This window comes from Chiloscyllium punctatum, chromosome 2, assembly GCF_047496795.1.
Source record: "Chiloscyllium punctatum isolate Juve2018m chromosome 2, sChiPun1.3, whole genome shotgun sequence".
Lineage (NCBI taxonomy): Eukaryota > Metazoa > Chordata > Chondrichthyes > Orectolobiformes > Hemiscylliidae > Chiloscyllium > Chiloscyllium punctatum.
Genome location: NC_092740.1, coordinates 10,514,328 through 10,541,906, shown reverse-complemented (window position 1 = coordinate 10,541,906; position 27,579 = coordinate 10,514,328). Strand labels below are relative to the sequence as shown.

At 44.9% G+C, this 27,579-nt stretch overlaps 1 long non-coding RNA gene across 2 annotated transcripts; it reads left to right on the top strand.

The window, feature by feature from the left end:
• LOC140492680 (uncharacterized) lies at window positions 1-27,579 on the top strand. Of its 2 annotated transcripts, none has more exons than XR_011963624.1 (5): window positions 1-1,057; window positions 3,523-3,562; window positions 7,543-7,604; window positions 11,780-11,827; window positions 27,538-27,579. It is a non-coding gene; the product is annotated as an uncharacterized lncRNA (long non-coding RNA). The 2 variants fall into 2 exon arrangements; XR_011963625.1 differs by lacking the exon at window positions 27,538-27,579 and adding an exon at window positions 11,921-11,956.

The following is a 27,579-nucleotide window of genomic DNA, read 5'->3' as shown; positions in this document are numbered from 1 at the left end:
CCACGTCCTGCATTCACACATGGGTTATAAAGGAAGGTGGTGGTTTTCTGCTACTGTCACTGGGTGACCAATCCAGAAACCCAGATCATGGGTTCAAATCCCACCACAGCACATCTCTGGCCTGGTAATGACATGAGTTGCTTTCACCTATTTCCTGGTTCCCATTATCACATTGTCTTTCTCCCTGGAGGGCCATTCAGTGTCCCTTTGTCTATGTGACTGTCTTTCTCACCTTCTGGGCTCAGTCTCCACCCAGCCTCTCACTCATTTCCCCCCCACTCCCACCCCGGTCCCACAATCCCCTGTCAACAGTTTCCATACCACCTTTCCTTAGCAGCTGTCAGTTCTGATGAAGGATCACTGGACTCAAAACTTTCATTCTGAGTTCTGTCCACAGATGGCTGCCAGACCTGCAGAGTTTCTCCAGCAATATTTGTTATTGATTCCTTCATAACAACATCTGGTGTGCCGAAATCCCAAGGGCAGTCACTATTACCAATTCTTCTCTCCCTCAGTCCGGGGGAGCTGGAGCTAAATCTGTCCTTCCCATTATCCAGCTGAGACCAGGCAAGTCATCACCGGATCCAACAACTGCCCTGTGGAATGATGTGAAATATCCATCTAAACTTCTATTCTGTGTCACAGAATTAAGCAGCTGCCTCCTTCAAGAATTGTCCTGATCTGGAAAGCACTGCCTGACAGGGCGATGGAAACAGATTCAACAGGGGCATCTTTCAGAAACAAGGGATAAGTATTCAGAAAGGAGCAAGTTACAGGGTTATAGTGATGGACAGGGGGAGGGGGATGAACTGGATTGCTCTGTCAAAGAATGCCCAATGTGTACATTTAATCTCACACTCTATCACCCTGCTACAGGTTTCACTGCAGCAACATTGAGATATTCCTAACCAATGTTGTTCTTGCTGTTTTACAGTGAAGACTCAGCCTGCTCAGTATGTCTCAGTATATTCACTGGTCATTCCACTGCTCATCCTCCTCCTCCTCCTCATCGTCATTGTCATTGTCATCATCTTCATCACCTTCAGGAAGAAAGGAGGTGGGTTCTGTCGAGAACGAGGTTCATAAAACAATATGGTTCTGTTTTTGAAACAGCAATAAACAATGGCCCTGGATTAATTTTCCCTCACCGACTCTCTCCTCTTCAGTACATTCTCTGAAAACGCTGGCTTTGTCTTTGGTGGGTGGTGGAGGGTGGGCGAAGGTGGCCTGTTCAATAGTATCACCCACTGTCTGATGTCTGACTCATGGGTGATTGAAGATTGAGGCTGTTTCACAAGCAAGGCCATTCCACTCCATTCTATTAAACTCTGATGGATTAATCCCCATTCTTCTCCCCATTACTGTCAACTCTCAATGCACCAAAATGTCTTCTCATTCCCTTCCATTTGACAGAATCCCAACAGACCACACCTTTTCCATTCATTCCCACTCAGTACAGAATCTCGATGGAACATAAAGGAAGCTGCAATTTGAAACAATTCCTTTTTGTGTTTTTATTGTTAAAATTAATTTGCTGCAAAAAGACAACCTGGTGCCTCAGATAGTCTGAGTAACAGACATCTCGGGGTGGAATGGTAACAATGGCTCCTGTTCGGGCCTGTGCAGTGGGGGCTATGTTCAGGCACTGATCTGTTTTGGGGCTGACCTCGTGACCTCCCTTTGCACTGGTTGATCAAATTAAAAACATAGTCTCTTTTTGAATACAGGAGTTACATTTGCTATTGTAGAAGGCAGTGGGACCAGCCCAGAACCTTGGGAATCGTGGCAAATGTAAAGCAATTGTTCAATTTTCCCAGCAGCTCCTCTTTAAAGACCCTGGGATGAAGTCCATCAGGGACTCAGGGAACTGTCAGTCCACAGCATCAATGATTTACTCAGGACCACTTCTCTGGTGTTTGGAATTTTCTGGGTTGCTCCTTCCTTTTCATTTCCAGATTTATAATGATCTGGAATGTTATTTTTATCCCTTATCCTGAAGACTGATGCAAAATACCCATTTAATGCAATTGGCATTTCCATGACTAATTCTACAAACTCCTGTTGTTTTTAAACCATCTTCATGTAATGTTGCCATATTCCCAGAGGACCACAGTGGTGTTCTCTGATCAGAGAGAGAGAGAGAGACAGATGACTGGTGGTGTGTTTAACCTGATAATCATCTTATCTCAAGTAAGAGTTGAAGTTGAAAAAGTGGGACCTTTGTGGTAAGATCAGCTAATGTGGTAACTGAATCCATGCTTTACATCCCAAGTCAGCTGTCTCACCAACATACCTGCAAAATGTCTCGAGAAACTCTAACTATCCACTCTTACATTACTGCCTAACTTTCTCTGGACAGTAAGATTTCCCTCCTTTTGAATTTTGTTGCCTTTGATTGATGATTTTTATATCCTGTCCAATCTTCTCACCTGTTCCTTTATTTTGTGTAAATATTTGTGTTTTCTTTCAGTTTGACACTGTCATTAATTTTTTTACAGTTATCTATTACTCCTCGTGAGATATCTGTATCTCTTGACCATTCCCTTCACATAATTTATAAGTGAACTTTAGCTCATTGACTGCTTATGATCAAAATTAAATCTCCCAGTGTGTTCGAAACAGGTACCCTGGGGTTAGTCTTGCCCAAGTAGTCTTTCTGGGTATAAAACAAGATGTATTTTTGAGTACTGTACTGGGGATGAGTGCTGGGGTTGACACAGAGCTTTTATTATTTTTAATTTATAAAGAAGTATTTTGGCATTAATACGATAAAGTTTAACTCTATTTTTAAACTTTTTTGAACTTATGTCTTCAGTAGACACATGTTTTATCTTCATTTCTTTTGGGAATGAGCTTCTGCTATAGTATGACAGCAAACTCTGCAGCATCGTGCGCTTATCTTTCAGAGAGAGACCATTTCATCAGAAACAAAAACAACTCAAAATATGCTCGAGCAAACCTGTTTCAGTCTGGGACCTGACTTGTCCAGGAATAACATCAACTGGGACCAGAACAATATTAATACCTTTCTCTCCGTAGCTGTGTGGGTTTCCTCCGGGTGCTCCGGTTTCCTCCCACAATCCAAAAATATGCAGATCAGGTGAATTGGCCTTGCTAAATTGCCTGTATTGTGAGGTGAAGGGGTAATTGTAGGAGAATGGGTCTGGGTGGGTTGCGGGTCGGTGTGGACTTGTTGGGCCGAAGTGCCTGTTTCCACACTGTAGGTAATTTAATTAACTCTGATTTCTCTTCAGAGATGCTGCCAGACCTGCTGAGCTTTTCCAGCAACGTCTGTTTTTGTTGTTGGTCCATTATTGATATTGGACTGGGCTAAGGAGGACACCCCTAAGTAAAGCTTTAGCAATCAGATAAGATTCGAGAGATCACTGTATCTAACCGTGCAAAATATATATATTGTTGGTCAGGGATGGTTTTGCTTGAGACTCATCCAACTGTGGAGACAATGTGGCAAATTTGTTCATAATTTAACAAAATATTTACGAATTATTTTTATCTCTTTAGGGGGTTCACAGCAAATGGATCCGACCACAGCTTTGAAAAGGTAAGGTCATCAGTGACTGATATAAACGTGGTTGTAGAAATGCGCTGGGCCATAGAGTCATACAGATGTACAGTATGGAAACAGACGCTTCGGTCCAACCCATCCATGCCGACCAGATATCCCAACCCAATCTAGTCCCACCTGCCAGCACCTGGACCATATCCCTCCAAACCCTTCCTATTCATATACCCATCCAAATGCCTCTTAACTGTTGCAATTGTACCAGCCTCCACCACATCCTCTGGCAGCTCATTCCATACATGTAACACCTCTGTGTGAAAACGTTGTCTCTTTTATACCTTTCCCCTCTCACCCTAAACCTATGTCCTCTAGTTCTGGACTACCCGACCCCAGGGAAAAGACTTTGTCTGTTTATCCTATCTATGCCCCTCATAATTTTGTAAACCTGTATAATTCTCCGACGCTCCAGGGAAAACAGTCCCAGCCTGTTCAGCCTCTCCCTATAGCTCAAATCCTCCAACCCTGGCAACGCCCTTGTATATCTTTTCTGAATCCTTTCAAGTTTCACAACATCTTTCCGATAGGAAGGAGACCAGAGTTGCACGCAATATTCCAACAGTGCCTAGCCAATGTCCTGTACAGCCGCAACATGACCTCCCAACTCCTGTACTCAATACTCTGACCAATAAAGGAAAGCATAGCAAACGCCTTCTTCACTATCCTATCTACCTGTGACTCCACTTTCAAGGAGCAATGAACCTGCAATCCAAGGTCTCTTTGTTCAGCAACACTCCTTAGGACCTTACCATTTAGTGTATAAGTCCTGCTAAGATTTGCTTTCTCAAAATACAGCACCCCGCATTTATCTGAATTAAATTCCATCTGCCACTTCTCAGCTCATTGGCCCATCTGGTCCAGATCCTGTTGTAATCTGAGGTAACCCTCTTCGCTGTCCACTACACCTCCAATTTTGATCTCATCTGCAAACTCACTAACTGTACCTCTTGTGCTCGCATCCAAATCATTTATGTAAATGACAAAAACTAGAGGACCCAGCAAATATTCCTTTGGCACTCCACTGGTCACAGGCCTCCAGTCTGAAAAACAACCCTCCTCCAGCACCCTCTGTCTTCTACCTTTGAGCCAGTTTTGTATCCAAATGGCAAGTTCTCCCTGTATTCCATGAGATCTAACCTTGCTAATCAGTCTCACATTGGGAACCTTGTCGATTGCCATACTGAAGTCCATATAGATCACATCTACTACTCTGCCCTCATCAATCTTCTTTGTTACTTCTTCAAAAAACTCAGTCAAGTTTGTGAGACATTATTTCCCACGCATAAAGCCATGTCGACTATCCCTAATCAGTCTTGCCTTTCCAAATACATGTACATCCTGTCCCTCAGGATTCCCTCCAACAACTTGCCCACCACCGACGTCAGGCTCACCGGTCTATAGTTCTCTGGCTTGTCCTTACTGCCTTTCTTAAACAGTGGCACCACGTTTGCCAACCTCCAGTCTTCCGGTACCTCACCTGTGACTATCGATGATACAAATATCTCAGCAAGAGGCCCAGCAATCACTTCTCTAGCTTCCCACAGAGTTCTCGCGTACACCTGATCAGGTCCTGGGGATTTATCATTTCAAGACATCCAGCACTTCCTCCTCTGTAATCTGGACATTTTGCAAGACGTCACCATTTATTTCCCTACAGTCTATAACTTCCTTATCCTTTTCCCCAGTAAATATTCATTTAGTATCTCCCCTATTTTCTGTGGCTCCACACAAAGGCCACCTTGCTGATCTTTGAGCTGCCTGATTCTCTCCCTAGTTACCCTTTTGTCCTTAATATATTTGTAAAAGCCCTTCGGATTCTCCTTAATTCTATTTGCCAAAGCTATCTCATGTCCCCTTTTTGCCCTCCTGATTTCCCTCTGAAGTATACTCCTACTTCCTTTATAGTCTTCTAAGGATTCACTCGATCTATCCTGTCTATCCCTGACATATGCTTCCTTCTTTTTCTTAACCAAACCCTCAATTTCTTGAGTCATCCAGCATTCTCTATACCTACCAGCCTTCCCTTTCACCCTGACAGAAATATACATTCCCTGGATTCTTGTTATCTCATTTCTGAAGGCTTCCCATTTTCCAGCCGTCCCTTTACTTGCGAACATCTGTCCACCCAATCAGCTTTCGAAAGTTCTTGCCTGATACTGTCAAAATTGGCCTTCCTCCAATTTAGAACTTCAACTTTTAGATCTGGTCTAACCTTTTCCATCACGATTTTAAAATAAATAGAATTATGGTCGCTGGCCACAAAGTGCTCCCTCACTGACACCTCACACACCTGCCCTTCCGAAAAAGAATCTTTTATCTCAACTCTCTGCCTTCTGTCAGATAGCCAATCCTCAATCCATACCAGTAGCTCACCTTGAACACCATGGGCCCTCACCTTGCTCAGCAGCCTCCCGTGTGGCACCTTATCAAAGGCCTTTTGGAAGTCTAGATTGACCACATCCACTGGGTTTCCCTGGTCTAACCTACTTGTCACGTCTTCAAAGAATTCCAACAGGTTTGTCAGGCACGACCTCCCCTTACTAAATCCATGTTGACTTGTTTGAATCTGACCCTGCTCTTCCAAGAATTTAGAAACCTCATCCTTAATGATGGATTCTAGAATTTTACCAGCAACCGAGGTTAGGCTAATTGGCCTATAATTTTCCATCTTTTGTCTTGATCCTTTCTTGAACAGTGGGGTTACAACAGCGATCTTCCAATCATCCGGGACGTTCCCTGACTCCAGTGACTTTTGAAAGATCTCAACCAACGCCTCCGCTATTTCCGCAGCCACCTTCCTGAGAACTCTAGGATGTAGCCCATCGGGGCCAGGAGATTTATCAATTTTAAGACCTTTTAGCTTTTCTAGCACTTTCTCTTTTGTAACGGCAACCATACTCATCTCAGCCCCCTGACTCCCTTTAATTGTTGGGATATTCCTCATGTCTTCCACTGTGAAGACTGACGCAAAGTACTTATTAAGTTCTCCAGCTGTTTCCTTCTCTCCCATCACTCGGCTTCCAGCATCAGTTTGAAGTGGCCCAATGTCTACTTTTGCCTGTCGTTTGTTTCTTATGTATTGAAAGAAACTTTTACTATCATTTATAATTTTGAGAAGCTGCTAGAGCACTCAGAGTTGGAAAGTAATCAATAGACTGAGGTAAATGACAGGTTAATGATTTCTGAGCAGGATTTGTCACTTTCCAGCTGTTTGTAAATCTCAAGCTCCAGATTCACCGTCTCCAAATTAACCTGCAATTTATCCTTATGCAAAACTGAAATGTTGCTTATTTTTATCACAGTGGATACTTTGAGTTGTAATGAATGTTTTATGGAGGGAAAGGTTAAACTGTTATCACTTGCAGTGAGTGCTGAGGATAAAAAGGATGTTTTTGTGAATCCTACTATTTTCTCCCTTGCTCTCCGAGCAGCTGAATTTCCATTGGGTGGGAATGTGATTTCCTGATCATTCCCCACTTTCCAAGATTTCCATGCCCTGTAATATCCTCCAAAGTTACAGCAGATGGGAAGCCCCTGCAAGCACTTTCCCCTCATCTCCAACACCCTCCCTCCCTGCCCTGTGACTAGTTGCTCCAAGCTGAGCCAGAGCTGCCTGGAATGATCTGTCACTGTGATTCCTGACAGTGTCTGCACAGCCCTCCCTGTGTTACAGCTGCTGACTACACCTTGGGTTCCCTGGGTGCCAGCCATATTCTGATGCCAAGGCAAAACTGTTTCTCATGACAATTTATTCAAGGATGACTTTTCTGATTGTGTCTACATCTGAGTATCTGTGATTTCTAGCAAAGTTCATTCTATTAACTGTGTTTATCAATCTTTGGAATCTGTTCTCTGTGTAACCAAAGCAAGAGATTGATGTACAGTTAGAATGTTCCTTTCTGTGACCTGACAGAATGCATTTAGATTCCTTGGAATATTCATCTTCCTTGTGTATTTTTCAGGAATGATCCAGGTTCATCCAGCATTCCCAGGACTGATCAGGCCCCGCAGCTCACTGCTCCAGGTACTGTCTGTACTCTAACTGACCGATCATTGTCCATTTCAGAGACTCTAATGGAGACAGTGTGAATCCTGGAGAGATATTCAGGGACAGACTGTTACATTGAGTTAAACCGTTCTCCAGCACAGAATAAAGCCCTTCGGCCCATTGAGTCTGCATCAGTTGAAAACTATCCCCACCCGCATCCTTAACCCTTCACACTTATTGCATAGATTGACGTCTTTGATAGATGAACCTTTTAACTTTCAGACCATTCAATGTAAATGAATGAAAAGCTATGGGTTTCCATTAGGGAGCTGACCAGACTCTGGATTATTGTCCGGGCAATGAAGATGGAAATCTTCTCCTCTGTCACTGACCCTGGATGGATTCTTGGACAATAACCATTTCCGATTCCCTGAATCATCTGGCTGAGTAACTGGCTCGGCCCGGTCCTTGCTGCCTCGAGCTGTTCACGGCCAGTCTATCTGCTGCTTCGGTATGGGTCAAGGAAAACAGTCCAGTTGGGTGTCACACGTCTCAAATGACTCCCAGTCGCTGGGCTGCTGTGGGGAACCTGAGGATCAGGTTCATGGTCTGGGGAGAGGGGTTCAATTTTCACCATGGCAACTTGTAAAATTTACATTTAATTATTAAATCTGGAAGCATAAACTCAACTCTGTGATGGGGGCCATCTGAATTAACATTAGTTTGTTATCTTCAAAAAAATTTCTGTTTGGCAGTCTCCTTCAGGGAAGCAAACTTACCATCTTTACCCAATCTGCCTGACAGGTGACTTCAGATCCCCATTTCAAACCTCAGTGTGTCTATTTAGGACCGATTGAATGCAATGTGTCTGACTCTGACCTGCTGCCCTCTGAAATGGCCAAGCAAGCCTCCTAGTTCAAGGGTGTTCAGGGATGGGCAACAAACGCTGGCCTTGCCTGTGAGTCCAACGTGCCTTGCAAGGATATGAAAACTACTGAATTTGTTCTCATTCTCTTCTCAATCCCTGCATCCTCCAATGTTCCCCCCCACCTCACCTCAACTCTCCACCAGCGTCCAACATTGAACAAAGAACATTACAGTGCAGCACAGCCCTTTGGCCCTCGATGTTGTGCCGACCTGTGAAACCAATCTGAAGCCCATCAAACACTATTACATTTTCATCCATATGTTTATCCAATGACCATTAAATGCTCTTCAAGTTGGCGAGTCTACTGCTGCTGCAGGCAGCGTGTACCACTCTTATACGACTCTCTAAGTAAATAAGCTGCCTCTGACATCTGTCCCATATCGTTCCCCCCTCAATTTAAAGCTATGCCCCTTCGTGCTAGCCATCACCATCTGAGGAATAATGCTCTCACTGTACACTCTATCTAACCCTCTGATTATTTTATGTTTCAATTCAGTCAACTCTCAGCCTTCTTCTCTCTTATGGAAACAGCCTCAAGTCCCTCAGCCTTTCCTTGTAAGACCTTCCCTCCATACCAGGCAACATCCTCAAAATGTCCTCTGCACTCTTTCCAAAGCTTCCACATCCTTCCTGTAATACGGTGACCAGATCTGCATTCAATACTCCAAGTGCAGCCACACCAGAGTTTTGTATAGCTGCAGCATGACCTCATGGTTCCAAAACTCAATCCCTTTACTAATGAAAGCTAGCACATCATATGCCTTCTTCGCAACTCTATCAACCTGGGGAGCAACTTTCAGAGAGCTATGTGCATGGACACGGAGAACTCTCTGCTCAGCTACACTACCAAGAATCTTACAATTAGCCCAGTACTCTGTACTCCTGTTACTCCTTCCAAAGTGAATCGCCTCACACTTTTCCACATTAAACTCCATTTGCCACCTCTCAGCCCAGCTCTGCAGTTTATCTATGTCTCTCTTTAACCTACAACATCCTTCAACATGATCCACAACTCCACCAACCTGAGTGTCATCTGCAAATTTACTAACCCATGCATCAAAGCCCTCACCCGGGTCATCCACAAACATGACCCAAAACAGATCCTTGCGTACGCAACTAGTAATTGAACTCCCGGACAAACATCTCCCAGCAACTACCACTCTCTGTCTCCTTTCAGATCGCCAATTTCTGATCCAAACAACGAAATCACCCTCAATCCCATGCCTTTGTATTTTGTGCAGCAACCTTATCAAATGCCTTATTGAAATCCATATACACCAAATATGTATATTTGGTGGGGCTTTCCCCCCCATCCACCTGTTTGTTCACCTTCTCAAAGAACTCAATAAGGTTTGTGAGGCACGACCCTCACAAAACCATGTTGACAATCCCTAATTAACTTATTCCTTTCCAGATGATTATAAATCTTATCTCTTATAACCTTTTGCAACACGTTACCCTCGTTACTCACTGGTCTATGATTACCAGGGTTGTCTCTACACCCCTTATTGAACAAAGGAAAAACATTTTCCCTCCTCCAGTCTTCTTGTACCATTCCTGTCGACAATGACAACATAAAGATCAAAGCGAAAGGCTCATCAATCTCGTCCCTGGCTTTCCAGAGAACCCATGGTAAATCTCATCTGACTTATCTATTTTCACACTTTCCCGAATTGCTAACACCTCCTCCTTGTGACCATCAATCCCATCTCGTCTAGTGGCCTGTATCTCAGTATTTTCCTCGACAACATTATCTTTATCTTGTGTGAATACTGAGGAAAAATATTCATTTACCGCTTCCCCTATCTCCTCTGACTCGATGTACAACTTCCCACTACTATCCTTGATTGGCCCTAGTCTTACTCTTGTCATTCTTTTATTCCTGATATCCCTATGAAAAGCCTGAGGGTTTTCCTTGATCCTATCTGACAATGGTGTCTTATGTCCCCTCCTGGCTCCTCTTAAGTCTCTTTTTAGGTTTTTCCTGGCTAACTTGTCACCCTCAAGCACCCTAACTGAGCCTTCACATCTCATCCTAACATAAGCCTTCTTCTTCCTCTTGACAAGAGATTCAACTTCCTGAGTAAACCATGGCTCCCGCACTCAGCAACTTCCTCCCTGCCTGACAGGTACATATGTATCAAGGACCCACAGTAACTGTTCCTTGTATAAACTGCACATTTCAATTGTGCCCATCCCCTCCAGTTTCCTTGCCCATCCCATGCATCCTAAATCTTGCCTAATCACATCGTAGTTGCCTTTCCTCCAGCGCACAACTCTTGTCCTGCAATATATACCCATCCCTTTCCATTGCTAAAATAAACTTAACTAATTTGTGGTCACTATCACGAAAGTGCTCACCTACCTCCAAATTGAACACCTGGCCAAGTTCATTACCCAGTACCAAATCTGACGTGGCCTCGTCCCTTGTTGGCCTGTCTGTGTACTGTGTCAGGAAATCCTCCTGCACACATTGGACAACAACTGACCCATCTAAAGTACTTGAACTATAGTATTCCTAGTCAATATTTGGAAAGTTAAAGACCCCCATAACAACTACTGTGTCACTCTTGCTCCTGTCCAGAATCATCTTTGCTATCCTTTCCTCTACATCTCTGGAACTATTTGGAGGCCTATAGAAAACTCCTGACAGGGTGACCTCACCTTTCCTGTTTTTAACCTCAGCCCATACTACCTCAGTAGAGAGTCCTCAAATGTCCTTTCAGCAATCATAATACTGTCCTTGACTAACAATGCCACTGCACACCCCCTCCCCACACCTTACCGTCTTCCCTGTTCTTACTGAAACATCTAAATCCTGGAACTGCAACAACCATTCCTGTCCCTTCTCTACCTATATCTCCAAAATGGTCACAACATCGAAGTGGGAGAAAGTGAGGACTGCAGATGCTGGAGATCAGAGCTTAAAAATGTGTTGCTGGAAAAGCACAGCAGGTCAGGCAGTATCAAAGGAACAGGAGAATCGACGTGTCGGGCATAAGCCCGTCTTCAGGATGTTTGATTCCTGAAGAAGGGCTTATGCCCGAAACATCGATTCTCCTGTTCCTTTGACGCTGTCTGACCTGCTGCGCTTTTCCAGCAACACATTTTTAAGCACAACATCGAAGTCCCAGGTACCAACCCATGCTGCAAGCCCAATATTTCACCTGCTCCAATCACATCTCTAACTCAGAGAATGATGTGGTGTCCACTGAGCCATTGCTGATATTTAAGGACAAGCCTGTCGATGCATGGTCCCTTATCATTCCTGTTTGTGTTACAGATCAGGACAGTTCCATCCTCTATGCTGAGATTGACAGCAACAGAACAGGTAAATGGCTGTATCTTAATGGTTTTGAGCAATTGTCTAATTGATAATCAGATTCTATAATCAAACTAAGAGAACATTTTGTCTTTGTTAAAGGTGGCAAGAGATTCACAAACAATCTGTCAGAAGGCCGTGAGTCAACATTTGTTTCTATATTGAGAAAGTGTATCGTTTGAGATCACTCCCACTCCCCCATATCTTTAAGAGCTGATTTCACTGTGGGTCTGGTTTCCTGAGGAGGGGTTGCAGTGTTGATGTTTGAAGCTGCAGTGGGAAACTGGTCAACTCATAGAATTCGTGCCTGGCCACCGTCAGAGAATCATCCCAAATGAGAACTCCCAGTTCAGTTTTAACTGACCTTGAATTCTCCCCTGATGAGGTCTTCATGATGCGAGTCTGACCCAGTACCATTCCCTCAGAAGACGATTGTTGAAGGGTGGTCGGGTCTGATAAACATGATCGAATTTTTAAGGAGTATTGAAGGATGGTTGATTGGGTGTTTGATATTGACCATCAATGCGGATGTTAGCAAGGTGTTTGGTGAAGTTCCACAAGGCAGACTGGTCACAAAATCAAAGGTTCATGGGATCCAGGGGAAAGTGGCGAGATTGATCCAAATCAGGAGACATTGAGTTATTGTGAGCGGGTAGTTTTGTGACTGCGATGCTGCTCCGAGTGCCACTCAGAACCAGTTCCCTCAGTGTTCAGGTTCTATCAAAGTTTGGACATGTATGTAGGAGTCATGATTGAGAAACAAACAGACAAACTCAGCAGGTCTGGAGAAAAGAAATGGAAGAAAGCTACAACATGAAGGGACTTAGGGGTACTTGTGCACAAAACAAAGGTGCAGCAGAGATTGAGCAGGATGTTCCCTGATTTGGTGTGTGTTAACTATCAGGAGAACTTGGTCAAACCTGGATTTATTTTTGCGAGAGTATTGGAGGGTGAGGGGAGACTTAATAGAAATACATAAATTTATGAGAGGCAGGGATAGGGGGGACAGTCAGTTTTTTTTCAAAGAGTGGAGATGTCATATACAAGCGGCATAAATTTAAGGTGAATGAGGAAAAATTTGAGGGTGATTTGTGAGGATAGCTTTCAACAAAGAGAATGGTAGACGTCTGGAACAGGCTACCAGGGGAGGTGATAGAAGCAGATACGTTAGCAACATTTAAGAGCCATTTAGACAGGCCCATGAACAACAGGAACAGAGAGGGATGGACCATGTGCTGGGAAATGGGATTAGTTTAGAATGGCATCATGGTTTGCACTGACATGGTGGACCAAAGACCATGTTCCTGCACTGTACTGTCCCATGTTCTGTATTCTATGTTTAGAGAGACAGGAACCATCAACACATCTAAAACCCAGGAGAAAATGTGTGCTGCAGATGCTGGAAATCAGACTCAAAATGTGTGGTGCTGGAAAAGCATAGCTAGTTCGGCAGCATCCGAGAGGCAGGAGAGTTGATGTTTCAAGTATAAACTCTTCATCAGGAATGAGTCTTCTGCTCCTCGGATGCTGCCTGACCGGCTGTGCTTTTCCAGCACCAACCTTTTTGACCCTGACATTTAAAACTCACTTGGATAAGGATTTGAAGAACATGAGTCTCCAGGGCTATGGACCAGGAGCTGGGCAGTGGGATGTTCTAGAGAGCTCTTTATCAATCAACACAGTTACAATGGGCTGAATAGCCTCCTCCTCTTGTTCGGGAAACCTTCCAATATAAATCAATAGAAATTGCTGGAGAAACTCAGCAGGTCTGGCAGCATCTGTGGAGAGAAATCAGAGTTAAAATTTCAAATCCTTCTTCAGAACTGCCTGTAGCTGGGGAAAAGTGGTATCTATGGTAAAGACAGGTGGTGGGGGAGGGGAAAAGGAGTGAGCAGATAGGTGGAGATGGAGCCCAGAGAGAGTGAATGGAAGTCAGATCATCAAAAGGATGCCAGGGAGAATGAAAAGCTGGTAGTGGGGACAATAAGTTGGTGAAAATGGTTTGGCTGTGCTGAAAACAACTCATGTCACGGCAGGGCCTGAGGTGTGAGGATGGATAAAACACCTCATTCTGGCTGTAAAATTATTTAGAACTCAATACTGAGGCCAGGAAGCTGCAGGGTGCCTATGTGGAGAATGAGATGCTGTTCTTCCAACTTGCACTGAGCACCGCTGGAGTGCTGTGGAAATGTGGTTAATGATCCTCTGGATGTGGAAGCTGGTGCGATGATAGATGAGGGCAAGGGATTTGAGCAATTCATCAACTTCTCCAACACATTCCATCCTGACCTTAAATTTACCTGGACCATCTCTGACACCTCACTCCCCTTCCTGGACCTCTCCATCTCCATTAGTGACGACCGACTTGACACTGACATTTTTTTACAAACCCACCAACTCCCACAGCTACCTGGATTACACCTCTTCCCACCCTATCTCTTGCAAAAATGCCATCCCATATTCCCAATTTCTCCGCCTCCGCCGTATCTGCTCCCAGGAGGACCAGTTCCACCATAGAACACACCAGATGGTCTCCTTCTTTAGAGACCGCAATTTCCCTTCCCACGTGGTTAAAGATGCCCTCCAACGCATCTCGTCCACATCCCGCACCTCTGCCCTCAAACCCCACCCCTCCAACCGTAACAAGGACAGAACGCCCCTGGTGCTCACCTTCTTCCCTCCAAACCTTCGCATAAACCAAATCATCCGCCGACATTTCCGTCACCTCCAAAAAGACCCCACCACCAGGGATTTATTTCCCTCCCCACCCCTTTCCGCCTTCCGCAAAGACCGTTCCCTCCGCGACTACCTGGTCAGGTCCACACACCCCTACGACCCACCCTCCCATTCTGGCACTTTCCCCTGCCACCGCAGGAACTGTAAAACCTGTGCCCACACCTCCTCCCTCACCTCTATCCAAGGCCCTAAAGGAGCCTTCCACATCCATCAAAGTTTTACCTGCACATCCACTAATATCATTTATTGTATCCGTTGCTCCCGATGTGGTCTCCTCTACATCGGGGAGACTGGGCGCCTCCTAGCAGAGCGCTTCAGGGAACATCTCCAAGACACCCGCACCAATCAACCAAACCGCTCCGTGGCCCAACATTTCAACTCCCCCTCCCACTCTGCCGAGGACATGAAGGTCCTGGGCCTCCTTCACCGCCGCTCCCTCACCACCAGACGCCTGGAGGAAGAACGCCTCATCTTCCTCCTCGGAACACTTCAACCCCAGGGCATCAATGTGGACTTCAACAGCTTCCTCATTTCCCCTTCCCCCACCTCATCCTAGTTTCAAACTTCCAGCTCAGCACTGTCTCCTTGACTTGTCCGGACTTGTCCGACCTGCCTATCTTCTTTTCCACTTATCCACTCCACCCTCTCCTCCTTGACCTATCACCTTCATCTCCTCTCCCACTCACCCATTGTACTCTATGCTACTCTTTCCCCACCCCCCACCCTCCTCGAGCTTATCTCTCCATGCTTCAGGCTCACTGCCTTTATTCCTGATGAAGGGCTTTTGCCCGAAACGTCGATTTCGCTGCTCGTTGGATGCTGCCTGAACTGCTGTACTCTTCCAGCACCACTAATCCAGTATTTGCTTTCCAGCATCTGCAGTCATTGTTTTTACCTCAAGGGAAGAGAAGTGATGAGGGCAGAAATGCAGGAGATGGATTGGACACGGCTGAGGGCCTTGTCAACCATGGTGATGGAGAATCCTTGGTTGAGGATAAAGCTTGACATTTCGGAGGTCCCCTTTGCAGAATGTGGCCCCATCAGACAGATGTGGTGGGCTTGGAGAAACTGGGAGAATACAACAGAGTCTTTCCAGGAAGCAGGGTGTGAGGATGGGGAGTCAAGGTAACTGTGTGAGACTGAGATTGTCATGAATATTGGTGGCCAGCCTATCCCCAGAAATAGAAACAGAGATGTCAAGGAAGGCAAGGGAGGAGTCAGAGATCAGGTGAAGGTGAGAGCTGGGTGGATATTGGAAGTGAAATTGTTCAAATTTTCCAATTCTGGATGAGAAAGGGAAACAGCACTGATGATGTCATCGACATACAGAAGAAAGAGTTGTGGGAGTGGCCTGAGGAGGCCTGGAATGAGGAATGTTCCACTTGCCCCACAATGAGAGAGGCATAACTGGGGCCCAGGTGGGTATCGGTGGCCACACCAGTGAAGAGGAGGTGGCTGGAGATCACTAACCAGTAATTCTGACACTGACATAAATGGCAAAAGTATCATGGATGCAGTTGGGAAGGGATGGACAAGGGGAGGAAAAATTCAGTCAAGGTCAGCAGAGATAAGTTCCCTCAGGGAGGAAGAAGCAAGAACACTGGATCTGCCCGGGCAGTCCAGCTATAGATTTTGGGGAGAAGGTAGAAGTGGGCAGGTCAGGATTGGGGGAATGTGAGCTTGGAGGCTGTGAGGGCAGTGGGGAGAGCCTGGATCAGATGAACTTTGTGACTGTTGTGGACACAACAGCCTGAGACCAGTCAGTTTAGGGGACATAGGGGTGAATGGAGGAGGGCAGAGAAATTAAAATGACCCATGTAATGTTAGCAGTTCTCGATGGACAGGCAAAATTTCCGGTGTGAGATTATTGATGATCATTTCAATTCGTTCAACCACAACATAGATTACTCTTCTTGAGTCATTCAGTCTGTAGCTTGTCTTCTTATCAGGAGTAGCTCCCTTGTTCCTTGTTACATTCAGTGTTAACTCTCTCCTGTCTCCCAGGAACAGATCCTTGATGTTGCATTGACTCCTTCTTCTCAGGGACGGCTAATTAACATGTTGCTTTTAATTCCTTGATTACAGTTTCTCCTTGTCCCTTTCATCTCAGTACCACTGCATTTCAGAAAAAATCATTGTTGATTCATTCAAACTCTGAATCATTATCAAAGTTCTGAAGTTTACATTCTCACAGCCCCTCATTATTCTAAACTCCAGGGGAAACAAACCCAGCCTGTCCTCCCTCTCCTCATGAGACAACCTGCTTCTCAATCTCAGAAACCTTCTTTGAGCCAGCACCAATATCCTTCATTATGTACAGCATTTGAGATGTGATCTCAGAACTGCCTTGTATATCTAAAATAACATGTTTACGTTAATATCCAATTCCTCTTTTATTCAAGGATAGCATTTTATTAACCTTCCTGATTCCATGGTGTAAGAGTGTACCTACCTTTGTGACCAGATTCCCACCACATGTTAGAATACTGCAGTGGTTCTCCATTCACATATTTCTCTACTTTTTCCCTGTGTTTAGTGTTTCTGCCCTGCCCAATGTCTGTACTCTGTGATCAATACAAGCTAATCCAACTCTCCTGTTCAGTGCTTTAACCAGATTATGACATCATGATCACATTGTGGTTTGTGGCAGCTTGCAGTAAGAAATTAGTTGACTGCAAACATAAAAATAGAGCTCCATCTGCTGTAAGGGGTTATTCAGTGCCCTGAGATCATGAAAAGTTAGGCGTAAATGCATTTATTTTCATTCTGATAATTAGAAATGCAACAACCAGTTTTTGAAGAGTAATGTCCCACAAACAGTACTGAGTTCGATCAGTTAGTCTGTGTATTTTCATGATGTAGACTGAGGGATGAGTGATGTTGAGGACACAATAATCTGGGTTGAGGGATGAGTGACAAGGACACAGTAGAGAGCTCCTCTGTTCTTCATTGAAGTAACGCATTTGGAATTGTTCACATCCACCTGAGAGAGCAGACCACTGCAACCTTTAACATCTCAGCCACAAGATAACACTTTAGACATTGCAGCGCTCCATTTGAACTGCTCCGAAGTCTCAGCATTGATCTTACGATGTAGCCACTAGAATGGGGAATTGAACCCACAACCTTCTAACCCCAAGGGGTATGTGGTGTCCACTGAGCTGTTGCTGATACCTAACAACAAACTGACCAATAAATATCCCCTTATCATTCCTGTTTGTGTTACAGATCAGGACAATTCCAGACTCAGTGCCAAGATTGACAGCAACAGAACAGGGAAATGGCTGCACCTTGGTGGTTTTGAGCTTTTGTCTCGATCTGAGATGAGATGAGTGACTGTTGTGGACAGAACAGCCTGAGAGTATTCAGTTCAGTGGGAGATAGGAGTGAATGGAGGAGGGCAGAGAAATACAAAGACCAGTGTCAGTTCTCAATGAACAGGTCAAAACAGGGCCAGAGGGAGGGGTCCAGGTGGAGGAAGAGAGTTGGAGGTGGGTGAAGGGGTCTGTGGGATGGACAGAGGACTCCTGTCCAAAGAAATGGGCACAGAGGCAAAGGCAACGGAAGAAGAGATCAACATCATGTCGTGTCTGAACTTCGGTGAGGTGGGAGTGCAAAGTGATTAAAACTGAGACCTTTGCTGAATGTTCTGTACTCAGTATCGGAGAAGGGAGAGTGAATGTCCAACAAGAGGTGGAGGTAGGAGAATGGGGAGAGACAAGTGGGAGAGTGGGTGGAGGAAGGTTCCAGAGGGGTGGGGGTACATGGTATCGGGTGAATGCGCTGGAGAATTAAGTTGAACTGGGGCTGAGGACAGCTTTGAGACAGTGTGAAGGGGTGCTGATGGAGAGAGAGGTCAAGAGTGTGTATATGATGGCACATAGCACTGAGTGTGGGTCTCAGGATGTGGTGAGGGCAGCTGTCTGAGGAGTGATGGACATCATGGAGAGAGCTGTGATCCTGACTGGATTCAAAACACAAAGGATGAAACTCATTCACTGTCTGTGTCAACGAATGACCCCATCCCGTCCCATCAATCCCTCTCATCCCTAAAGCTTTGGTGCTAACACATGCTGTCTGACTACCAGCCTTTGGCCTTATCGAGAGTAGTGGGGACAAGGTAGGAGAGCAGAACTGAGACAGAACCAGATCAGTTATGGTCTTAATGAATTGTGGAGACAACTTGATGGGCCATAGGGCTTGCTCCTGCTGTGAAGTACAATGTACATATCTTCTTTAAATTGAAGCTGATGAGGTTCAAAGTTACTGGCTGTGTGGTTTGGAAATTGGCTTTGGGCCAGGAAGCAGAGCGCTGTGGTCTGTGGTTTTATTTCAGACTGGAGGGAAGTGTGCAGAGCTGGTGATATTATTCTCTTCTTGATCTTTGTGAATGATCTGCACTCAGGGATACAGGACAAACTCCAATGTTTGCAGATGACACAAAGTTCAAAAACACAGTGAAGAGTGAGGAAAGTGCTCACAGGCTCTGGGCCATATAGGCTGGTGAAATGGCCAGCCAAATGAAAGTTAACACTGGGAAGAGTGAAGTGACACATCATGATAGGAAGAACAAAGAGAGGTGTGATAAATGGTGTAATTTTACAATGGTTACAGGAACAGAAAGTTAGCAGAAATGCACATTGAGAAGTCTTTGAAGCTTGGAGGTTTCATTGAAATGGATCAAAAAAGGCAAAAGAAATGTTTGTTTTTATTGAATGGCACATGGAGTAGAAAAGCAAGGATGGACATTTCCAAAACATCAGTTCGAGCCCAGCGAGAGACACATGACCACTTCTGTGCACTATCCTTTAAGGAAGATGTTTTTGTGCAAAGCAGATGAATCGAATGGTTCCAGGAAAGAGAGACTTCAGTTTTTTTGGAGGAACTGGTGTTGTCTTTACAGCAGAGAAGATTCAGGGGAGATTTGGTTGGGCTGTGCCAATTCAAGAACAGTCTTTTAAAAGTAAGTCATGAGAAACTGTTTCCAATGGCAGGACAGTCAGTTAGTAAATGGATCCAGGTAAAGGTGTTGATGAAAGAACCAGAGGTCACATGACAGATTAAATCCAGACCCAGGAAGGACATGAGGTGTGTGACGAATTTCAATAGCTTTTTCAAAGGGCCAGCCCTGGCACAGGGGGCTGAGTGGTCTCCTCCTGTTACGTATGATACTGTACAACGGGAAGACAATATTTCCTGTTTTGCTGCCACACTGGAGTGGCATTCCATAAGAGACACATGTGATATGAGAGAATTAACTCTGATCTGTACCTGTCAGAGACTGGAACAGTTAATTAGATTAGATTACTTACAGTGTGGAAACAGGCCTTTCGGCCCACCCAGTCCACACCGACCCTCCAAAGGGCAACTCACCCAGACCCATTCCCATTTCACCAAACACTACAGGCAATTTAGCATGGCCAATTCACCTAACCTGCACATCTTTGGACTGTGGGAGGACATCGGAGCACCTGGAGGAAACCCACACAGACACAGGGAGAATGTGCAAACTCTATACAGACAGTTGCCCGAGGTGGGAATTGAACCCGGGTCCCTGGCGCTGTGAGGCAGCAGTGCTAACCACTGTGTCATTGTGCCACCCCTTAATGAGCTCTGAGTCTCAGAACCATTTGTATTTAACAAGGTGATTGTGAATTGAAACATTATAAAACATCCTGCAAGATGACCAAATGTTCACAAGCTGCAGTAGTAGGTTAATGAATTGAAGAAGTCCCAAACACACACAAACAATGAAATGATTCAAAAATACAGAGGCAAAAGATTTTGAAGTTTTTATCTTTGGAAGAACAGAGAATGTGTCCAAACACTGTTCAGTTTCCTGACCGTGAGGATGCAGTCACTACATTCCTGTTCCTTACTGCAGTTACATGGGATCCCCACCACCTCCAAGTTCCCTTCCAAGCCACCCACTCTGTACTGACATGGAAATATATTGTCGTTCGCTCACTGTCACTGGGTCACAATCCTGGAATTCCCTCCCCAGTGGCATTGTGGGTCTCCCAACATTTACACGGACTGATGATGAAAGCAAGGACTTTTTGCTGCCTTGTGGAGAGCTTTGTTGTCAAACAGTCACTGCCATAGTTTCTGGAAGGTTGAGCTGTCTCAGCTGATCCAGTGTTGGACCTCTTCCCCAATGGGCATTGAGAAGCAGAGTGCCCTCGTGATCACCTATGGGCTGGACTGAGACTGGCAATGATGGGCAGAGTCAGTGATGTCAGCCCTGGTCACCCTTTTGAGGGAGGTGCCTCCCAAACTATCGAGAGTGCTAAATGTATCTAGGAGTCATAGCATATACAAGAGGTAGAATATTGAACTGACCAGTGATTTGTGGTTTGGTTTGGCAACACTCAAGCATTGGCCAAGTCCCTTGTTTGCAGCATTGACGAGACCAAGGGTGGCTTGCTAGTCGGGTGCAGAATGTGAAAACAACAGTGATGTTATCAGTGCATACTGCATCTTATGTGGGTCTGTTGCGGTCATTTTATTATTGGCATGGATGAGACTAAGGTTGAAGAAATTTCTATCTGGGCCGTGTTTAATCCTGACACCAGAGGTCAAAGCTGCTGTTTGGTAGATTATAGATAATATGGAGCTATCACACAGCGTTGCTTTACTCTGGTCCTGTTCCTTGAAGACATCCGTTCCTGAAGATGTCAAGTCATCCCAAAGCAGTTGCAGAATTTGGAAGAAGTTTCTGGACATTCCAACTTTTAAGAGTATGATTCATCAAGTGATTTACTGAGCCATCTGCTGTGATCAGGTTGGGAAATGTAATACAGAGTTCCTGGTGTTGTGTTTGACATTTTACTTGGATTTGTCTGACAACAAAGGCCACGTTGGAGATTCCATTGGAAGGTTTAAAGCTGTAGTGTGTCTTTGGGAGGATTCCCACAGCCACAGGAAGTAGGAGAGTCGGGAGAATGTGGATCAGGATGTTCTCCACTAAGGACAAGATGCTCCACCATTCAAGAGGATCATGTCTGAGCTTGTAGTTCAACACCACTTTCCTGCACTATCCCCTTACCCCTCAATGTTTTTAATGCCGGGAAATCTATCAATCTCATTCATGAATATACTCAATGGCTAAGCTTCCACAGCTCTCTGATGAGAGAATTCCCAAGATTAACTGCTTCGAAACAATAAATTCCCCCTTATCTCAGTTCCAACCACCTATCCCTCATTCTGAGACTGTATTCCCTGGTTCAAGCCAGTGTATGACACTCACTCTGTAACAAGTGAATCCTTTTGTTGATATGGAAATCTGATCCGTTCACGACATTCCAGATGGGATCTCACCAAAGATCGATATAATTGCAGTGAGATGTCAGGAATTAAGGGAGGGCCACATCAGGAGTGAAGGAAGGCCTGAACCAGGAGTGAGGGAAGGCCTGAACCAGGAGTGAGGGAAGGCCTGAACCAGGAGTGAGGGAAGGACTGAACCAGGAGTGAAGGAAGGACTGAACCAGGAGTGAGGGAAGGATTGAACCAGGAGTGAGTAAACTACCCTAGATCTCTTCAATGCTTCCAAGGGTTGTACCATTTACTGTATACTTCCCTCTTGCATTAGACCTTACGCATCACCACATGTCTCTCAAAGTTAAATTTCAGCAGCCATTTCTGTGCCCAAGTCTACAACCTTTATATGTCCTGCTGTATCCTCTGGCAATCTTCCTCACTATCCAAAGCTCCCTCAATCTTTGTGTCATCTGCAAACTTACTAATCATACCACTTACAATATTCTCCAAAATATTTATAAATGTTGTGAACTAACAGGGGTCCCAACACTGACTCCCGTGGATCACCAATGGTCAAAGATTTCCAGTCAGAAAAACACCCTTCCACCACTACTCTCTGTCTTCTATGACTAAGCCAATTCTGCATCCATCTTACCACCTCTCCACAGATCCATGTGACTTCAATTTCACTATCAGCCTGCCATGAAAAACTTTGTCAAAGGCCTTATGAAAGTCCATGTGGACAATATCTATCACCCTGTCGTTGTCAATCATGAAACTTGCTCAAAAGGCTGAAACAAGTTTCTGTGACATGACCTTCCTGCACAAAACCATGTTGCCTCGTGTTAATAAGAAGATATTTTTTCAAATTGAGTAAAGCACGGTGGCACAGTGGTTAGCACTGCTGCCTCACAGCGCCTGAGACCCGGGTTCAATTCCCGCCTCAGGCGACTGACTGTGTGGAGTTTGCACGTTCTCCCCATGTCTGCGTGGGTTTCCTCCGGGTGCTCCGGTTTCCTCCCACAGTCCAAAGATGTGCAGGCCAGGTGAATTGGCCATGCTAAATTGCCCATAGTGTTAGGTAAGGGGTAAATGTAGATGTAGGGGTATGGGTGGGTTACGCTTCGGCGGGGCGGTGTGGACTTGTTGGGCCGAAGGGCCTGTTTCCACACTGTAAGTAATCTAATCTAATCTAATCTAAAAAGCCAGTCATTAAGAATCTACTCCAATATTTTCCCTACCACGGACGTAAGGTTCACCAGCCTGTAAGTTCCTGTATTATCCCTGTTGCCCTCAAACAAAGGGACGATGTTGGGCTCTTCTCCAGTGCTCTGGGACCTGTCCTGTGACTAAACAGAATCCAAGGATTCTGTACAAGCTCCCAACAATGTGCTTCCTCACCTCGATGAGTCAGAGGAGGCAAATCTCTGTTTCTTTCTATTAAAATATCTGTTTCTGTACCCTCCATTTACCAAAATAAATGGAAAATCATCCTGTACAATGTTTCTCAATGCAGACTTGCTGCTGTGCAATCTTTGAGACTGGCTGTTGCTTTCCATCACTTCCTGATAACATTGGCTTCCTCTTTGAGCATGTGGCACCTTGTAGCCCTGTATAAATCTGCTCACTGACAGCCCCTCTCATTCTTCAACAATTACTGTACCTTACACCAGTGTCCTTTTGTGGGACTGGAGTCACATGTAGGCCAGACCAGGTATGCAATGGGATGCATTGAAGAAGGAAATAAGGAGAGTCCAGGGTTAAAGGGTGGGACCAACAAATCCAGGGAATCTTGAATACTGAGGAATACACAGCACTGGATGAAGGGAAAAGGGAGGCTTATGGCAGACACTGAGAATTCAAAACAGTAGCAATTTCTGGAGGATTATAAAATGTGCAAGTGGGAAATTAAAGTGGAGATTCGGAGTGCTAAAAGGAAATATGAAAGTATACTGACAGTTAATATAAAGAAGCATCCAAAATATTGAAAGGAATATTCATGGTAAAAAGACAACAAAGACCATGGTTGTAATTGAAACTTGAACCCAGAGGATGTACGTCAGGCTGTAATTGACAACTTTATGTTGGTGTTCAGGCGTGAGAGGGACGATTTTGGTGTAGAAATCGGGGAGATAGTCAGTGACAAGATGAAAGAAATTAACATAGAGAGGAACTGCTGAGTGGTATGGGCAGCAAAAAGTAGATAAATCTCCAGGGCAGGATGAAATGTATCTCAGGTTGTTGAGTGAGGCAGGGGAGATAATAGCAGGGGCTTTGGAAATAATTTTCCATTCCTCTCCGGCTGCAGGAGAGGTGCTGGAGGACAGGAGGACAGCCAGTGTCTTACCTCAAGAAGGGAACAAGGGATAAACCAGGAAACTTCAGGCTAGTCAGTCTCAACTCTGTGTCAAAACGTGTGGCAGGTCAGGTTGATGAACGGCTCGTGCCCAAAACATCGACCCTCCTGCTCCTCAGATGTTGCCTGAGCTGCTGTGCTTTTCCAGTGCCACACTGTTTGACTCTGACTCTCCAGCATTCACAGTCCTCACATTCTCCTTGAGGGGTCAGATAACCCTCTTCTGCTCCTATTTCTTATGTTCTTGTGTCTCCTTGGACTTCGGCAAAACTTTTGATCAGGTTCCACATGGGAGAACGATAGCAAAGGTGAGAGCCCATGGGATCCAAGGAAATTTGGGGTAAATTGGATGCACAACTTGCTGATTGGCAGGAAACAGAGGATGATGGTCGAGGGACATTTTTGTGACTGGAAGTGTGTGTCCTGGGGGATCCCACAGGGGTCACTGTTGGGGCCCTTGATATTTGCAGTTTGTCGTAAATGATTTAGACTTGAATGAAGAGGGGTTGATCAATATGGTCCCAGATGATAAACAAATAGTTGGGGTAGTAAATATTGAGGAGGATAGCCTTAGACAACAAGAGGATCTTTACGGGCTGGTCAGATAGACTGATCAGGAGCAAACAGTATCCAACATGGATAAGTGTGAGGTGATACACTTGGGCAGGACAGAAAAGGCAAGGGAAGATATAATGAGCAATAGGACCCTGGGAAACACCAAGGATCAGAGCGACCTTGGTGTGCATGTACACCAGTCCCTTAATGTATCGGGACAGGTGGATAACATGGATAAAAACCCCTATGGAATACTTCCCTTTATTAGTTAAAGCATAGAGTTTAATTCAGAGCAGTGAGGTTATGTCGGAACTGCACGCAAAATTGGTTAGATCACAGCTAAAGAATTGTGTGAAGTTCAGGAATCCACATTATGGTATAGAGCAGATTTGCCAGGATGTTACTTGGGCTGGAGAGTTTCAATTCTGAAGAGAATTTGGATAGATTGTTTTCTCCAGGGAGGAGGAGATTGAGAGGAGACATGATTGAGATGCCTAAAATTATGAGGGACATAAATACAGTTGAATTGAAAATTGTTTTCCCATGATGGAGTGGTTAGTGACCATGGGACATTAATTTAATGTACGGGGCAGGCCGATTGTTTTTATTCATTCATGAAACATGCATATCACTGGCTGGCCAGCATTCATTGCCCATCCCTTGTTGATCTCTTGAGAAGATGGCGATGGGCTGCCTTCTTAAACCGTTACAGTCCACGTGCTGGATGTAGACCCATAATGCCTTGAGGGAGTGAATTCCAGGATTTTGACCGAACAAGAGTGAAGGAGTGATGATATATTTCCAAGCCAGGATGGTGAGTGCCTTGGAGGGGAATTTGCAGGTGATGGTGTTCCCATTTATCTGCTGCCACTGAACGTTTAGCTGGAGATGGTCGTGGGTTGGGAAGGTGATGTCTGAGGATCTTTGATGAATGTTAGAGGTTTATCGGAGATGTGAGGGAAACCTTTTCACTCGGAGGATGGTGGGAATCAGGAAGGCATTGCTTTTAAGGGTGACAAAGACATGAAACACTCATAATGTTAAAGACTTGTTTAGGTGTGCACTAGCATTGTCGATGTATAAGGCATTGGGGCAACTGCTCGATAATCGAATTGGAATGGGTAGATGGTTGGTTTTGGATTAGTGGTGCTGGAAGAGCACAGCAGTTCAGGCAGCATCCAAAGTGCAGCAAAATCGACATTTCGGGCAAAAGCCCTTCATCAGGAATTCCTTTGGATGCTACCTGAACTGCTGTGCTCTTCCAGCACCACTAATCCAAAATCTGGTTTCCAGCATCTGCAGACATTATTTTTAACAAGATGGTTGGTTTTGACCAGCATGGACTCAATGGGCCAAAGGGCCTTTTACTGTGCTCTAAAACTCTATGACTCTATGATTAAGACCATTAGGGGTCTTGTGGTACAGTGGTAATGTTCCTCCTTCAAAGCCAGGAGACCTCCGTGAAGTCCCACTTGATCCTCAAGTGTGTAATAATATCTCTCATCAATGTGTTTGGACAATATCTCCAGGAAAGTATGACTCACTTGAAATACCTGGCAATGGGCATCAAAGTGCCACATCTTAGCATGGTGAGGGGATGGTAAGTGCGTTCTGGAAGGGAGAGCATAAAAGGTATGCCTTAGCAAGGGGCACACTTTGAATTTAACTCCCAATAAGTTCCCTCATGTAAACTGTGATCCACAATATCTCTGAGACACTGTGAACCGTGATTCTTTAAAATCATGGACCGACTGGGTGTACATTGTGGAGGAGCAGGATGTGTTTCCCTCTGCAATGGAGGGGATTGGCTCAGAGTGCTGGGTGCAGGGTTTTATAACCTGAACCATGGGACTGTGGGAAAATTGGAAACCCTGGGATAGGGTTGGGAATCATGGAATCAGGAACCCCCATGGGAAGGCATCTGAGACTTCCCGACTTGGAGAATGTGGAAAGATCGTTTCTGCTCTTCTTTTCTTGAGAACTTCAATCAAATCATCCCAAACCTTCCAGTACAACAAGATACAAACATAATTTGTGATCCCACACCTTGTAATTTAACTCTGTGAGACCTGATGTCATCATTCTGCACCACACTCTTTCTCAGGTCAGAATATCCTTCCCAAGGTGTGGTGCCCAGAACGGCTCCTGAATTGAAAAAGAAATAAAATAAAAATTATCCTTCTCAAGTTCAAATTCTTCCACGGCATTGGGTCTGTCATCCTCATATACTCACAATATTTCCAAATCTGGCTCCTCCATATCCCTTCCTGTAAATGTAAACTCACCATCGTCCCAGAGGGCATCGGGCTGTTCTCTCATTAGAGAGTAAAAGCTAGGCAAACGTGAGGACTGCAGGTTCTGGAGATCAGAGTCGAGATTAGAGTGATGAAGGGCTTTTGCCCGAAATGTCAATTTTCCTGCTCCTCGGATGCTGCCTGACCTGCTGTGCTTTTCCAGCACCACTCTGATCTACACTCATTAGAGAGAGATGTGTGGTGGTGGATTCACCGGACTGTAATAGTAACATCACTGGGGTCTAATTTTCAATCTCCAAGACTGTGAGAATCCCTGTCCAAACCTCTCCAACTCTCTTTCCCCCTCTTAAGTCGCTCCTTAAGACATGCGTGTTGGAACACCACCTGTCCAAATAACTCCGAATATGGTTTGATGTCTGATTCTCATGCAGTTCACTGAACATTTTCCAATGGTAAAGCTGTGATGTGAATCCAGGATTCTGTATGATTCTTTGATTCTAGAGTCAGAAAGCTGATGCAGTAAGGCAGTTTCAGAGTGAATACTGTTTGTATTACAGCTCAGCCTGATTCCTGTACCTATGCCAGCATCGTGTTTGACA